The following is a 9,170-nucleotide window of genomic DNA, read 5'->3' as shown; positions in this document are numbered from 1 at the left end:
ACAACTGTGGTCCTGCAACCATCCAACGTCGAAGGGCACCGGGGTTTTCGGTTAAGCCGATAGCTCCTCCATCTCCTTTCACCTGAGCATTAACTTGATCATGCGCTTGATCAAGGCCGATATAGCGGAGTGTGCATTTCCAGTCTTATTTGAAGTAAAGGCACCACGCATGCTCTTAAGTCTCTAGACATCTCTGATGGAGGGTATTCATGTCTCGTATGTGCACAGGAGCCATCGAGCATAGTGCACATGGTCCAGAGCAAAAAACCATGGAGCAAGTTGATCCAAAGACTCAACATACAAAGCGAAGTCAGATGTCCGAAGAGCCCGAACGAAAGCCAGGAGCTTTAACTCTAATTCCAAAACTATGCTCCAAACTTGAAACTTTGGGTGGGCAAGGCACATTTTTTCACACCATTCTGTGAAGACCAATTCAGATACTATATCACAATCAGTTTCTTCTTCCATCTCAAACGCTTGCATCTGAAGAATGTAGAGCGAGGCAGCAATGATTTGATGAGTCCAGCCCTCCTTGTCTTTGTAATATGTGATCGAGGCATGAATGAGGCTGTCCGCTGTTCCTTGATATTAGCAATATTTGCTTGGGCAATGGTATTTGCCAGCCACTCCCCTCGATCAAATCTCCGTTTCTGTGTGAAGAGGACCAAGCATCACCACATACTTGTCCTCACAGTACAGCTCTGGTGACCGCCATTGAATTTTTTTTCCGATAGCGAAAGGAGAGGCTGATCACATGTCAAAACAGGGATTTGTCCCGGATTTAAAAAATCTGTTGCTGCCTTATTTGTCTTTATGGCATGTGTTATCATGACGAATGAATGGTATATGTCACGAAACAATGGCATCAGAGCAACAGCTGTTGGGGGATGGTTGGTAGGATCCTGCATGGACGCATGAAAACCAGCCCATGACACAAAGTCTTCAGCTTCCACCCATCCCTCCACCACCAATGACATTTGCTTCTTTAGCCAGTCATACTCTTTCTTTTGGTCCTCACCAAATTTGTAAGAATCAGGTCTCACAGGCCCGTCGATCATCGGGGAGCTTTAATTTCCTTAGGCATTGGAACAGCATCCAGCATGTTTGTGTACGATAAGGGAAGAGGTGCATGGGATTTGTTTGTCTGTGTGTGTTAGTTTTAAAAGTTTTCTTTCTCTAACAGTTCCTCGGTTGAAATGAGTCAGCAGTAGTTATCGCGCTTGGGTTATGATCAATATTGTCAACTTGACCAGTTGTAAAAATACCACCTTTAGCTGTTGGGGGCAGACAGTGCCATCACTTTCAAAGCGATTGATGACTCCTCTGGCGACTGCAGACGAAATCATACGAAATTGACAAGCCGTGCTTGTGAAGACAGTCAACTAGTTCCCGCTTCCTTGTCTTTGCGTGTATCTTCAGACCAAGTAGACAATGGGGACCTCTACAGTGGCCCATACAGGACATGCGTTTATTTTCAATTTATTTGAAAAAAATTCTTAATACAATGCGATTTTTTTCTTTTGAATTACAAACGCCGTCGGATTTATTTATCACCGGCGAAAATATAATTCCCACCGCGGTTGAAAATGATTCTCACCACGATGGAAAATAATATCCACTGCGGTGAAAAATAATTCCCACCGCGGTGGAAAATGTTTACAACCACGATTGTGATTGGTCAATCAGGCTGGGCTAGGAATCAGGTCATGAAGCAACGACAACGAGCCGGTACTACCACGGACCAGAGCGGAGAGCTACTGTCTGCGCAACGATGAAAACAATTGAAGAGGTAGGTCTTTCCCAGGGTCATTGACATTGTATGAGTTAGGCCTACTGTTACCGGCTAAAATCGTAGCATAGCAGGCCCTTTTTATTACGTAGTGCCAGCATCACTACACTCTTGGTCGTTGGAGTATACGCCCGAGTCCATGCTACACCTATACCATAGATATTAGCCTATGCAATAATGGGCATCCCCGGGGGCATCCGTGCTGTATATTCGATGTACACTGTAAACTATGCTACCTCGTGCTACCTGTGCACGTGTTGACCCATAGCCCGTTGCTCTGCTCACAATCGTGGTTATGAACGTTTTCCACCGCGGGGGAATTATTTTCCACCGCGGTGGATATTATTTTCCACCACGGTGGATATTATTTCAACCGCGGTGGGAATTATATTTTCGGCGGTGGGAATTATATTTTCGGCGGTGATAAATAAATTCGACGGCGGTTGTAATTCATTAAAAAAAATCGCATCGTAAAAAGAATTTTTTTTAAATATATTGAAAATAAACGCATGACCGAATGGGCCACCGTAGATCTCCCTTTCAATATTGTGCCGCACAACCGCTTGCCTTGGTTTATTGGTTGCCCTGATACTATTGAACGTTAGAAGTTCTAAAATGGTGCGAGCTGCCAGTGTTGATGATTCCTCCTTGCGCGACTGACACTTTATAATAGGACCATCAAGAATCACATTTACGACCGCAAGCAAGGTGTCTGGGACAGACTCTGAGGGGAATATTACGCGGCAGCCATCTTGAAATCCAACCTGGCGGCCATCTGACCAAATTTCTGATACTACGAAAATGTTCCTTGATATTGATATCATGGTAAAGACACTTAATTTTCTGTCATAGGTGCAGTAGAATTGGAGGTATATGAGATACAAATAAATAAATAATGATGATGATGATGATGATGATGATGATGATGATGATGATGATGATGATGATGATGATGATGATAATAATAATAATTTATCATATTAAAAGTGCTTTTGAATGAAAATCATTTGCAAAGCACTGTACAATTTAAAAAAACAATACATAGTAAAAGAGAAAATTGTACATAGAGATTAAAACATTTAGGTGCTGGTATCGAAGTGTTCAATAAAAAGGTGAGTTTTAAGATGTTTTTTGAAGGCGCTGGTACCAATGGGATCATGCATCCAGGCCGGAAGTGAGTTACATAGCCTGGGTGCCAAGTTCCCCAGGCAACGGTCTCCGAAGACGCCCCTTGTCCGTGGTATGGAAAGGAGCCATTGGTCCTCGAAAGACCGAAGCCTGCGGTCCGGGGCACGAAGACTGAGGAACTCCTTGAGGTACCCCGGGCTTTGGTCATTATGTAAGACTTGATGCGTCAGCAGTAGTTTATATGGCGCCCATCTTGAAATTCAATATGGCGGCCATCTTACCAAATTTCTGATACTACGAAAATGTTCCTTGATATTGATAACATGGTATAGAGACTTGATTTTTGGTCGCAGAACTGAAGATATGGACAAAACTAGATTATTTTGGCCGCCATTTTGGAATTCAAGATGGCGGCCACCCGGGGTCCATTTTTCAATGATCCTTAGGTGCCATAGTACCTCTGTGCAAAGTTTCATGCTTTACTCAAGAAGTGAACGATTCTAGTAGAAATTCTCCCTTTGTTGCTCTACTAATAATGTTGGAGATGACTCCAGTTTGGCACTTCTTGCTGGTAGGTATTTCTCGAATGTCATTCACACAAACCTATACAGTTCAATGACCCCAGTCCAGCAATTGACGACGGACACCACGATAGCAATTAATGATTCCAGAGCTGATCAATGGAGCCATCATATTTCATTGTATTCACCAGATCCTCAGTTATGTGATGAAACTGATATTCATATCGCTCTGGCCGAAACTCATCAGGGACGTTATCAGATCACACTATCAAAAAATAGTGGTGTTGCACAACACTTGATTATCCTTAAAATATAGGCCTATAACCAAGGCTGAAGAATCAGAGTATAGCTTCTTCACGGTGTCAACTAATGTCAACTGGCCGGGGGCTCTGTGACATTGCTATTAGTGATCACAATTTTTAAACACTTTAGCGCCTTGAAGTCAGCCAAATACAAGTACCATTGGGCAGATCTATACATGTATTTAAAAAAACACTTTGCCCGTATGTTACGACGTTGCTCTGTGTGTGGCAATTATTTATCGGAAGGAGCTTATGATTGCATTAACCAAACGATTGGAGGTTCTTTTAAAGTACAGTATCAGTATGCCATTTGATATATCGCTACGCGTCATTCTGATATACCGGTTTGTCGACCAACTGGTTAACTTATCCAAAAAACATAGTGGACGACGCTCTAAAATTGCACACTCATGATGCGTATCCGCAACACTGACGAAGCACTTCTATGTGAAAGCTTTTACATTTCGTTTTTGTGAGCTGTGTTTTGGCGTAAAATGGACTATAGTTTGTCTACCACGAGGCTTTTACCTTACAAAATGGTTTATGTTGTAGCCTTCCGGTAATTTTAGATGACATAATGCTTTTAATTTTTCTGTGTGTGTGTGGGTGTGTGTGTCTGTGTAATTTTTAATGCTTTTTTCGACAAAGAAGTGTCTTGGAGTTTCCACTAAGTTGTCACAGGGTAGATCCATGGCTCCAGGAAGCACCGTTCTAGTGCATCGTTCCACATGGAAAGTATCCACGCATGGAGAGTTAACTCGGGGCAACATCGGAGACAACAATCGGAAATGCGTGATCGTTTTCCCCCGATTTAGAAGTTTTCCTTTTTTGTATCATTTGTTGATGGAAACTACTTATGTAGGACAGGAGGTGACTGGGCAGCTGGCTGCTGGGTAACATTGCCATGGTCATTTAAGGTTTGTATCATGCAGTGTGGGACTTGCCTGATTTCCCTTCCATATTGGTCGATTCCGAGAAATGAGGCCGCATTTAAATGCATGCTATGTTCCGCTATGTTCCATGTATAACCCATAAATCTTGCTTATCATTACTCATAATCTTTCGTTGTTGAATCTCTTCAGTGTGCAATGTTCCTGGCCAAAGGCATAATTCAATTCACATTATTGTGGTCTCAGGTTATCACATCTCATCAATGGTATCGGATCGAAAATAAGCAACGGCGGATCCAAAAATTCGTATAGGATCCTAAAAGGTTTGAATACAATCCAAATCACTCTTGCAAAGAATCTTGAAGGGTAGGCTATGGCTATTCTTTTTGCCATGATTTGTATCCAAGATAACCGCATCTCCACTTCAGCAGTTTTGCGAGGCAGACGATCAGGAAGTCAGGTCATTAATTATCATTGAATGAAAAGAACTTGAAAAATAATGGCAACGGCATGCTGTGGATGTCTGTCAACCGTCTCGAACGGGGACCGGATAGGTATCACAATAAAATGAAAGTGTGTAAAGGAAAACAGAAACGCCTTTCAACTCTGAGCCTTTCGCTATTATTGCTTGGGCGAGTCTGCTTTGTCAGTAAATCGCTGTCAGTGGCATTGAGTGAGGCGAATTGGTTTGGGGCCAATCGATCTGATCATGCAATGTTGATCATCACAGACACGTGAGACAGAACAGACCCAGCATGACTCGACTAATGATCGCCATTGTACTGCATGCATTGCATCTACGAGATCTCATCAATCAAATGGCATCACTTTGTTCAATTAGATGATGCCAAAGTTTGAGAGGGTATCAATTAAGAATCAAACCTGAAATTTACCATAAGATCAAATAGTAGGTCACATTTTTTTAATATTTGGATTACGTTTCCGCTTCCAGGAAGTGGAAAAAAATATAAGTCCCGACGACAGTTTTTTACATTTATTTTTTCTCTCCCGACCATAACATAAAGAGAAATGAAGAAATAAAAATTTCTGACGACCAATTTGTACCAAATTATTATGTTTTTGGGTCCCCTTCTCTAAGATCTGAGACTGAAATCGATTTCCTCATCCCCACATAGATTTTGAGTTTGATGGAATTTTTGTTTATTATCGCCACACATAGGTTTCGAGATTGAAGATCAGTACTTTCTTTTTTTATTCCCGCCCCACCCACATTGGTTTGGGATCTGAGGTTTCGAAATCTAACTCATTAAACAAGTATAGCTCACTTAACCTGGTATCCGCAATAAGTTAATTTCACTATAATAGACCAAAATGCTATCCTTTTTTTCCATCAACTTGTCAGCTGTCATCTCGTAAAAACCAATATCGTCGTAATTTAGCATATACATGCAAGTAACGAAAGTCTACACAAACGCACTAATTTTAACTCGGTCGCAACGTTCAAGCATTTTCATTTTCGCCTGCCTGCTCTGAAGATGAAGCCACGGATTCGTCGTTGTATTACAGTGTTGTTTTCCTCATCTAAGAGATAACTAAATATTGTTCTAGCCGTTTCACGCTTTCTCACTGGTGTGGCCTAATAAGGAAACAAGATGGTACAAGAACGCAATGCGCTATGCGTCGCCGGAATCTCGTCAGTGTGTATCACAAAGGATTTTCCTGCTGCGGTGCTACCGAGGGAAAGCTAGGATTAGCCCACTTTTTGTAATCCAAAATACCAGGTGCTGCAATTGGTGACTTTTAGCAATATTCCACCAAGCAGGCCGGCGGGCAATTTGAATTACTAAACAACTGGCAGTCCTCGATCTGACTGAGCGTGACTTTATTGCTCGGAATACGCGCTCGTGGCATCATAAGGCGTTTTCGACAAAAAAGACTCACTTAATTTTATTGCCCTCTAAGCGCCCTCGCATTTCAACACTCTGCAATTGTCGTTCGCCTGGTGTTATATCTATTCTTCCGGGGAGCAATTGACATGCGTGAACGTGTTGAAGGGTCGAAGGGTCGGAGCGGGTACTTCTGAATAGATCGTATTGACGGAACAGAACGAAATTTACGGAATAGAATGGAATAAAACCATTTCTAAAATAGTCGCTTTTTGCCTGTTCAATGGAGGACAAGTGGGGAATAATGATGTTTCAGTGGAGAAGATCGGACGGCGCAAGAGATTTACATTCGCAAGATGTCACAAATTGGTGACATATACAATTCTTGGTCACATCGACCTACCCTCTAACTTGCGCCGGTGTAGAAGTTTAAAATGTCCTAGGATAGAATGCCCGGTGTGACAGCGGATATACTGTAGTTTCATGAAAATAACACCACTTCATTAACAGCCGGTGTCGCCGCCACTAACTCATAGGGTGGCGAACAGAGCTGTTGAGAAGGCCGATTATTGGTTGGGATTCCAGAGAGGGTTGTCCAGGCCTCATATCCAATAGTCCAATCCTTATTGTTTGGGTTGTTGAAACCGATTCGTAGGTCTCCCATAAATGGGATAATGGGATCGGGTCTTCGGCCATTGTACTGAGTGTCCCAGAACATTTTCAACTAATCGTCATTGGTAGTGTAAAGGGTGTCCCAGTGCTAATGGCTGATAGTGTACAGGGTGTCCATGAAAAAAGTCCAACTGACATATTGGCTTCTGCTGGTTTTAGGGCCTGCCCTTTCAAAGTGAGGCACTGCTCAGGGAGGTAATGGAGCATGTCTTCGGGTCTTATCATCCCTTACCAGCTTCGGGCTTTCAAAGATACTTTGCAGTGCGAAATTGGCAAGAATGAGAAGTTGTCCGTCACATATCTGGAGACAAAACCGAACATCCCTCTAAATGTACAGTCTTGTCCGAAGTGATCAGTGAAGGATTAAAAAAAAACGATGCAAATCCCGATTCAATTTTTTTTCAAAGCTAAAGATACACATTATTAGATTGTCCAGCTCTCAGAATCGTACCCACAATCATTCACAACACCCACAGTCAATTCAAGTCCATCACAATGTCCTCCTCGACTACATTCACGAACTCTGGTCCATCCACGGCAGTCTCCTCTTCTTCCTCCAAGATAGCATGTGGTCCAGCTTCAATTGGCCTTGGTTGAAACGATGCTTCAAATCAATTGACGATAACGTCCTCATCAACACCATCCCAGGCATCTCTGATGATGTTGGTCACGTCTCTCAGGCCGATGTGAGGGCAGTCTCCTCTTTCGTCCGAGTGGTCCTTCTTCCACGATTTCCATTGTCGTCGTACGTGACATTTGAAGGACTTCATGACTGCAACGTCTAACGGTTGTACGAGGGATGTGCAACCAGCAGGTACGTAATCCAGGCTGCCTCTCATGTCGCGGACTCTCGTCCGGAAGTTCTCTGTCCGGTGGACCTGATAATGATCGACGATTAACAGGAACTGTTCGGTCTCGTTGTCGGTGAAGTAGGGTGATAGGACTTCATCTAACCACTTGTGCGCCGTTTCCTCCCTCATCCAACCAGTTTCTGATAGGGTAATCTTTACATCTGCTGGTCGGTTGTCTTGGAGGGCTGCAAACACCCGGACGAAACCTCTTCTGGGGAAGGTGGTGTGCGCCGGCAACTTTGCTCCAGAGGCTGCGATGCAGAGGGTGACGGTGCATCCCAACTTAGTATTGGACCTGGATGATCAGACGTCTATGGCCTTCTCCCCCGTGGTGTTGTCCGTGTACATGGTTCTCATATCAAACAGGACAAGGTTTGGTCCATGTTAAAGAAGAACCGCATCTGTATATCAAGACGATCGATGCTCCCAGTAACCGCATCTCGGAAGGTCTGGATCCTTGCAGCAGCATCAGCGGGGACGGTCGTTGTATTCTTGGTCACCTTCCGTAGGGACACGTGGCGTCTCTTCATCAAGCACTCCACCCAGCCTATGGATGCGTTGAAATCCCATAGCTGAGGGCGACAATGCTGAATCCCTTCTCTGACATCTTGGGCTAACTCATTCCACCAGCTTTGCCACACTACCAACGCCTTATCTTGAATGTCGAGAACGGAGACTGCGAGGCGATGCTCTCTCATCTGCTGCAGCCATTGGTAAAGCTGGTCCTCAACCTGTGGCCATAACGGATCACGGGGCTCCATCACCGTCTTCTTCCGGCCATGCCCTTCTTCTTGCTTCTGCTCGAGGTCCTCGAGATTCCACCTTCTAAACGTCTCAGGGGATGTTATAGTGGGCGGCGAACTCTCTCATACTGCGCACCGTACCGTTCACCAGTGCCTCCTTCTGGTCTCTCAGGCAGGCAAGTTTTTATGTCACGGTGTAGCTTCGGCGTCGTTTTCTCAGCAGCTCTACAGCATCCATTGTCGCACAGGTTGTCTGCAATGTGGGTACCCTCAGTGGGGCTTCATTTATAGGCCTAAGAGGCCCTAGAGTTCCTCAAGAAAACCACAAATCCTAGAAACTTCGATTCTGTTTTCTCCCACGTAGGCCTAGGGAGTCTAAATAAAAAAAAGAGGGTTGTAGAAAAACAGAGGATGAGCTCCTCGTTTT

Source organism: Lineus longissimus, chromosome 6 (assembly GCF_910592395.1).
Source record: "Lineus longissimus chromosome 6, tnLinLong1.2, whole genome shotgun sequence".
NCBI classification, from domain to species: Eukaryota; Metazoa; Nemertea; class Pilidiophora; order Heteronemertea; family Lineidae; genus Lineus; species Lineus longissimus.
Note: the sequence above shows the minus strand (reverse complement) of the source record.